This window comes from Molossus molossus, unplaced genomic scaffold (genome assembly GCF_014108415.1).
Source record: "Molossus molossus isolate mMolMol1 unplaced genomic scaffold, mMolMol1.p scaffold_m16_p_2, whole genome shotgun sequence".
NCBI lineage: Eukaryota > Metazoa > Chordata > Mammalia > Chiroptera > Molossidae > Molossus > Molossus molossus.
Window position 1 is genome coordinate 130,030,907 of NW_023425355.1, and position 8,535 is coordinate 130,039,441.

At 40.0% G+C, this 8,535-nt stretch overlaps 1 protein-coding gene across 3 annotated transcripts in view; it reads right to left on the reverse strand.

Annotated features, from left to right (window-relative positions):
• The window catches only part of POLA1 (DNA polymerase alpha 1, catalytic subunit), a 321,724-nt gene that overhangs the window by 58,354 nt on the left and 254,835 nt on the right, over positions 1-8,535 (reverse strand). The window lies entirely within an intron of this gene.

The following is an 8,535-nucleotide window of genomic DNA, read 5'->3' on the forward strand; positions in this document are numbered from 1 at the left end:
CATCAGCCCTAATTTAGGCCACTACATTTTTAAGCTTAATTATGCAATATATTTCAAAAGACTAGGCTGTCACACCTACTCTACTTTAAATCTGGGTAGGCCTTCTGTACTCTTTATCATTTTAAAGTTTTGCCAACATGTCTAGCTGGTATGGCTCAGTGGTTGAGCACCAAGAGGTCGCTGGTTCGATTTCCTGGTCAGGGTACATGCCCAGGTTGTGGGCACGATCCCCAGTGTGGGGGATGCAGGAGGCGACCAATCGATGTTCTCTCTCATCGATGTTTCTATCTCTCTCTCCCTCTCACTTCCTCTCTTTCTAAAATCAATAAAGGAAAATAATTTTTTTTTTAAAGTTTTGCCAACAGGATGGCTCTAATCAATGGATGAATAAAATGGAAGTAGGCCTTAGATATTAAGATGAGAGAGTGTCTTGGATCGGTGTTTCTCAAACTTGAATGTGTCTAGGACTCACTGGGAATCTTGTTCATACGCAGATGCTGATGCTGTGGACCTGAGGGGGACCTGCTATCTTGCATTTCTAACAGGTTCTCTAGCGATACCTATGCTGTTGGTATACTGATCACACTCTGAGTAACAAGTCTTAGGTTTGACTTGGGGAAGAAAAGGCGTGGAGAAAAAGCTGGTTTGGGGTCATCTGTATGTGATTTTCTCCCTCAACTGCTAAATTATTTGAAGAATTATTGTAAGTTGAGTAAAACATTTCTCTGTAAAATTTCAGTGCTTATAATTTGTTTCTTGTTGTAAAAGCAGTACACGCTCAGATTATATAACTTAGAAAGTACATGCGAGTATAAAGAAGACAATAATTATAATCCATGCAGAGGTAACAACTGTAAATAATTCTAGTGTTTCTTACTAATTTTTCTGCCTTGCATATATATAAACTACAAATTTAATCATAATGGTTATTTAGTTTTGGACTTTACCATTATGTTGTCAGTATTTCCCTAAATCATTAAAGATTAAAACTGTAATAACATCAACAAAAAGCCCCAGAAGCTTAGGATTATGTGAGCCACTTTTTCTATTACCAGAATTCTTTGTATTTCCACAATCACACACAGACAATGGTGTTCTGAACTGCTGTGTCAGTTTCCTATGATAAAAGTTCACTTAAACTAACCAAAGGAATAATTTAAAACAAACCTCAGATCATTTTTATTTGCAAGAAAACGAGAAAAAGGAAAACGAAGTTTGTTACTGATTTCAAGATTTTGTTTCTAAAGAACATTTTTTTTCACAATTATAAAAACTTAAAATGTAAGCATCAATTGGTGCTTACGTGAATTTATACCATTTAAAAATATGTACTTGATCGGTGTGAATTGTTTTGTGTGTGTGTTTTACCTGTTTATTAGTTATTAAGAACAGAGGAAAGGCTCATTTCTAAAACCCAACAACAGTTTTTTCAATAGACTATTAACAAAGTGATAAAAGAACTGGCCCAGATAGGCTCTGACACAGCCTACTTTTCAACACGCTGTGGGGTTTTAACAAAGTAAATTCTAAGAATGTCAACTGGCTGAGAAAGGAGCCCCGGGGCTCTCTGCTCCGTGTATTTCAGTACTACATCTAGCAATGGTAAAACTCTCCTGCTTTCTCATTAGCAGTTCGAGAAATAAAGTAGAGAGCCTTAACATGGAAAAGGACCTCTCTTGAGACCTTTGGAAAGCTGCAAATATCCATATACAGGAAAGCTTATCATTTCTTCCATAAAACTCTTATTTTCTGGCATAAAAAAAATCACTTCTTAAGATTCCTTCATTTTTCAGTACTAGCTGTTGCCTCTCTCTTAGATCCCTGTTTTCCACAAAGTAATACAATTGTTACCACTTTGTGAGTTTATTTAGCTGATGGTGAGCAGAGAACAGGACCTTGGATCTGTGTGGGTGAGGGGCAGTCAGAGTCAGCTTGGCTCGCTTACTAGTTAAGTGACTTCACATTCTTTTGATTCAATGTAGATTTGGCACCAGCAAAATGAGAGATACGATGTCACTTGTCTTTAGTATCACTCCCAAAGAGTCGAAATGACAGATATTAAAATCTGAAAATGCCAAAGAACTTTTGTGGCATTAATGTATGGCACACCTGAGTCAAGCCAAGCAATGTGGGAGGTTCTAAAATTTTACTGCACACTGCCTTCCATTCATGGACAGAATTGCTTCATGGGACTAATTCTTCCAAAATCCTTAAAACTGCTTGTGTGGCCTTATTTTCTACTAAGTCTTTCAACAAAATTCAGTGAGCTGGCTCCCTCTGCCCCAATGAACTCAGTAGAAGAGAAAGTCAAAACAACTCAAGATAAGTCCTACTAGAAGGGCTCACAGTGTGCTCAGAGAATGCAAAGGAAGCTTCTATTACATAACTCAACTTCTGTATCAGTATAATGGGGCACAACCCATTGCTACCTCACAAGGCTGTAGATATCTGAAAGGATGATGGGAACTATAAAGTACCTTACAAGGGGACAGCCTAATCTTGGGTGACACTAACAAAAACAACAAATGTCTACAGATGCTATCATCAGGCATAAAGAAAAGACAGAAGAAAATCAAGAAATGGAAAAGTTTAAGAAAAAAATAGGTAAAGCAAACAGGGGAGATCTAAGGGGAAGTGACACATTTCTGGAGGACAGGAGCAGAGCCACCTGGCCAGGTGCTGCTCAGTAGGCTGCGGCACTCTAGGCTGCCTGTATCCCTTTGCAAGAAACAGGGATGACCTGAGGAACAGTCCTTCTAGGCCTAAAGAGACTCCAGTGCGAAACTGAGTTTCCTAACATGCTTTTCACATGGCCAGGGTTGAAGCACCATCTTTTCCCTAACCTTTATTATGTAGCTCAGATTCCTTCCTTCAACAGAGCTCTAAATCCTGGCGTTTCAATTCTAGCAGAGACAAACGCAACAGGTTCAAAGGGGTTTATAGAAAAATTCACAAAGACCATCTGTTATGGGCTGAACTGTGTTCCTCTACCAATTCATATTAAGTGTATGTGTGTGTGTGTGTGTGTGTGGGGGGGGGGGGGGTTGAAGTCCTAACCCTAAGTATCTCAGAATGTGACTATATTTGAAGATTGGGCCTTTAAAGAGGTAATTGAGTTAAAACGAGGTCACCAGGGTGGGACCTAAACCAACAGGCTGGTGTCCTTATAAGAAGAGATTAGGACACAGACACATGCAGAGGGAAGACCATGTAAAGATGGAGAAGATGGCCCATTTGCAAGCCAAGGAGAGAGGCCTCAGAAGAAGCAAACCCTGCTGACACCTTGATCTCAGACTTCTCGTCTTCAGACCTGTCAGGAAATACATTTTCTGTTGGTTAAGCCACCCAGTCTTTTTTTTTTTATCCTCACCCGAGGATATTTTTCCATTTTTTGTACAGATAGAGTGGGAGGGAGAGAGAGGAAGGGAGAGAGAGAGAGAGAAACATCGACGTGAAGGGACACATCGAGTGGCTGCCACCCGCACGACCAACCAGGGCCGGGGACAAACTGCAACCGAAGTAGGTGCCCTTAGCGGGAACCGAACCCGGGTCTCTCCGGACCGCAGGCCGACACTCTAACCGCTGAGCCAAACTGGCCAGGGCAAGCCCCAGTCTTAAGAGAACAGGAATAGAAAAAAATTCCCCACCATGAAAAATATAAATGGAAACACCTGAGGAATGCTTTCACTTACATTAATCAAGGTGCAGCCTCAGCTCTTAGCAGTGACGCCTTGGAGCAGGAATTCAGAGCAGAGAGTGATGCTGCCTCTGTTTAGGTAGAAGGCTGCCTTAGCAAGTATAATCAAACGTACCGACTCAGGCTAGATCACAGGGGAAATTTTACTCCTTGAGTTTGTTTTTTAGGAATAGGAAAAATCAAACACCGAAGTGAAATGGCAATTAGTGTTCAAAGAATAAAAAGACAAGCCACAAGCTGGGAGAAGATATTTGCAAGAGACACAAACAGTTCATGTTCACTGTAATAATAATAAAGGGCCGTTATTCAAAATACACAAAGAACTATTAAAACACAACAATAAGAAAACAAACCAGCCGATTAAAAAAATGGGCCAAAGACACCTCACCAAAGATACACAAATGGCAAAGAAGCCTGTGAAAAGATGTTCCACATCTTAGGTTATCAGGGAAATCCAAGTTAAAATAAAGAGATATCACTGTGCACCTATTAGAATGGCCAAAATCCACAACACTGGCAACACCAAATGCTGGAGAGCTTGTGGAGCAACAGGTACTATCATTCACTGCCAGCAGGAATGTAAAATGGTACAGGCACTTTGGAAGACAGTTTGGCAGTTTCTTACAAAACTAAACATGCCCTTACCAAACAATCCAGCAATTACACTACTTGGTATTTACCCAAAGGAGCTGAAAACTTATGGTCACACAAAAACCTGCACACAGATGTTTATAGCTGCTTTATTAATAATTGTCAAAATTTGGCCCTGGCCGGTTTGGCTCAGCGGTTGGAGCGTCGGCCTGCGGTACAGAGAGACCCGGGTTCAGTTCCCGCTAAGGGCACGTACCTCGGTTGCAGTTTGTCCCCGGCCCTGGTTGGTCGTGTGGGTGGCAGCCACTCGATGTGTCCCTTCACATCGATGTTTCTCTCTCTCTCTCTTCCTCTCTCTCCCTCCCGCTCTATCTGAACAAAAAATGGAAAAATGTCCTCGGGTGAGGATAAAAAAAATAATAATAATTGTCAAAATTTGGAAACAACCGAAATACCTTTCAGTAAATGAATGGATAAACTGTGGTCAATCCAGACAATGGAATACTACTCAGCACTAAAAGGAAATGAGTTACTGAGGCATGAGAAGACACAGAGGAAACTTAAAAAGCATCTTAGTAAAAGACGCCAATCTGAAAAGGCTACATACTGTCTGATTCCAACTACAGTTGACCCTTGAACAACTTGGGTTTGAAATGCACAGGATATGTGCTAATTGACTATTTACATTATTGTAAGCTTTCAGTCAACAGTAGGCTACTAGTAGTTAAGTTTTGGAGGAGTCAAAAGCTATACGTGGGTTTTCAACTGTGCGGGCACCAGCACCTCTAACCCATGTTGTTGTTCAAGGGCCAACTGCACATGACATTCTGGAAAAGGCAAAACTGTGGAGACAGTAAAAAAGATCAAAGGTTGCCAGGGGTTGAGGGAAGGGAGGATGAGTAAGAGGAGTGCAGATATCTTTAGGGCAGTGAAACTATTCTGTATGATAGTATAATGGTGGACACAGGTCATTATACATTTGATCAAATGTACAGATTGAACGACACCAAGAGTGAACCCAAAGGTCAACTGTGGACTGTGGACGGTAATGTGTCAATGCAGGTTCATCAACTCAACAAATGTCCCACTTGAGCGGGGAATGTTTAGAATGAGGGACACTGTGTATATATGTGGGGGCAGGGGTACATGGGAAAACTTTGTACCTTCTGTTCAATTTTTCTGTGAACCTAAAACTGCTCTAAAAAATACAGTCGATTTGAAAGGGGCGGTGAGTGGCTCCCTCTCTTTACTTCCAAAGCAAAATAATTTGACCGGATCGGCGCTTTATCACACTTAGCTGCCGCTGCACCTGCCTGTCCCCAGTGGACTCTCAGCTCCTCCAGGGTGGGAAGCATTGACCACCTTTGTCCCTCTGACAACTGGGGTGGCACTGAACACAAAACAGGAAATATATAATGTATTGTATTTATTACTGCCAAATAAATCAAAAAGGCTCAGCTGAGGAAAAAAGATTCCTTTTTCCTCTTGTATTTTCAAAGCAGACTTAATTGAGACAACTGGGCAAAGACTTGAACCAATTCATGTCTTCCCCAAACTGTTCACTTATCACAACTTAGGCCAAGGCCCCATAGGATGAGGCAGTCAAATGGGACCGTAATGTGCCGCCACTGTGGAAATGGATTTTTACTTCCTACATTGCCACTGTGTTCCTCTAAAACTTCCTTTGGATCTATTATGCCATCTGTGTACATTCTGCAGCGGTTACAATAATAATGCCAAAGTCCCACAGAAAAGAGATTTTTAAAAGGTTATGTAGTTACAGTGAAGAGGCAGTAAACACTTCACTAAAGTGAATAACAGTCCTTTACCATTTTAAAGGAAAGGGGAAAATACCAAATAGGGTTAATTCACGTTATGGACTAATGGCCTACTGTAAACCTTCATTTGAAAGCAAAGCGCAGGAAAAAGCTTTGACAAGAGCTACTTTACCCCATAAAAATAAATAAACCTCTTTCCAATAATTTGTATGTTTTTTTCCAAGACAAATTGCCAAGTTTCAAACAAAAATTAAAACCACCATCCAGTTACAACCCTTAAAATATAGGTTTTATAATGGAAATGGTAAAACAATCTCAGCAGAGGAAAGGTTGCTAGGTACTGACAGTAAAGGAGAGTCCACGGTAAATATTTCACACACCAGCTCCAGGGCACTTGTTGACAGACGGCTTAGATTCCATTCTCAATACTATAACTGCGTGGAACGACTGTCCTTTTTCACAGGACTTTTGATGTTAACATCTATTGGTGTTCTGGCTTTGATCCAAATTGAATAGATATATTTGCCCTCTGGATCCCACAGATTTAATTCATTTTTATAGCAAGTCACCCTTGAACAGCAAGTCCGAAGAGAGTAATTTCACTCCAACTTATAAAGTGAGAAGTGATTTTTATGTGTGTTAAATTAATTAACATTTATGGAAGTTTCCCCTGTAATTGTTCACCTAATGACTATAAGAATATTCTTGTTCTCCAATTGTTCCCTATGGACTACAACCTGTGTTCAATTCTCTTTTATTTAGACCATCCAACTAATGTGTTCAGAGTGCCCAGGACAGGGGTTCTCAAACTTGGCTGAATGTCAGAATTGTCTGGGGGACTTTCTAAAAAGATGAACTTCCTAAACTCTACCTCACACCTGAATTAGAATCCCTAGATGTAGGATCCATGGATTTAGATTTTTATATGCCCCCAGTGATTCTTAGATTAGTAGAGGGCTTTTCAGATGTCACTTGGTAGGACTACAGGTAAGCATGACCCAGCATTTCAGTTTATATATCCCACCACTAACAAATACCCTAACACCACTAAGCATTACCGAATGATCTAAAAACACCCTGAGCAAGGAAATTTTGGCTAATTCACTCATTCCTAAACTGAAATTTAGGAATAATAAATAAGCAGAAGGAAGCACAAAGTAAAATAGCTTCAATAATTAAAATTTCGTAAACAAAAGGCTCTGGAACATTTTGTGAAGTTCCTTCTATCAGACATATAGTTTGTACCCTTCTCTTGTTGTATTTTCTTTAGCTTTCTGACATGTAAAAGAACCTGTCAATAATTCACTTAGTGCCATTTTGGCCCTGAACTCCTGGATAGTATATTTATTAGAAATAAATAACAAAAAAGTGTCCCCATCCTTAAACGTGTGAAACAGAGCTACAGTCAATTGCATGAGTGTACAGATTCTGTCAACACTGCTCCCTTTTTGCCAAGCAAGAAGCTTCCAGTGGCTGCTCTATTCCCTCTTATTTTCTGGGAGAGAAACGTACACTACTTAATGTTTTTTAAGAAGCGGGGTAAGTCTCCAGTGACTTTCCAGATCACTCTTACACGTCTCCAACAATCACCAGACTTGTGAAAGCTGTTGATCGTGAGACTGATTCAGTCCCTCAGATAAGAATTTTAGAGATGTCTGGAAGAGGAGTCTGGCCCCTTAGAGTCTAATAATATCTAGGGAACGATCTGGGATGGCTAGATTCAGAAAGAAGCAAACAGGGAGCAAGTCCTACAATACCGATTCCCAGAAAGAGGTAACAAACCCTGGAGAAATAGACAATGTACACATCATAGAATCTGTACTTAATTCTCTCAACTCATAATGCCTTAAGGCAATGTCCTTGGGGGAACAGAGAAACAGCTATTAAAGATACTGCAAGTAAACACTGGCTAGACATCAGTTATAAATGAACTTTTGAAAACCTAGTTATTAATGGACAGAAGGAATTTTTTCTCTCTATAAATTTTACTCATTCACTAAAAACAGGCTGTGGAAATAGCCCAAGTTCTTGTTGAGCAGCTAGAGACAAGATACTAATATCAGAACCAACCTCTCCATCAGTCAAAAAGTGTTTTATATTCAAGGACAGCAAAACCAAATAAGTCAACACATTAAACAAATAATTTCTGGCCCATCTTGTTGATGGAAAAACGGAAGTCAATTATGACTAGAACTGGAAACAGTTAAGACTAAATCAAGGGCAGCATGGGGATTCTAATGTGAGGAAATCCAGCAGTAGTTACTGGTTTCTATATGCCCTTGAGGTTGCCTCCAGCCCTAATACCGACCAAGAAAATGTCGAATTGATATTCACTGACAAACAACATAAACACTCTGCAGGTAACTAATAAGAAAAATGTGTAAATTTGCCTTTTTTATTTTTTACAGGTAATAGAAAAAGTGTCATTGTGATTTTCAGGTAGGAGGAAAAAAAAAACATGCACTTGTC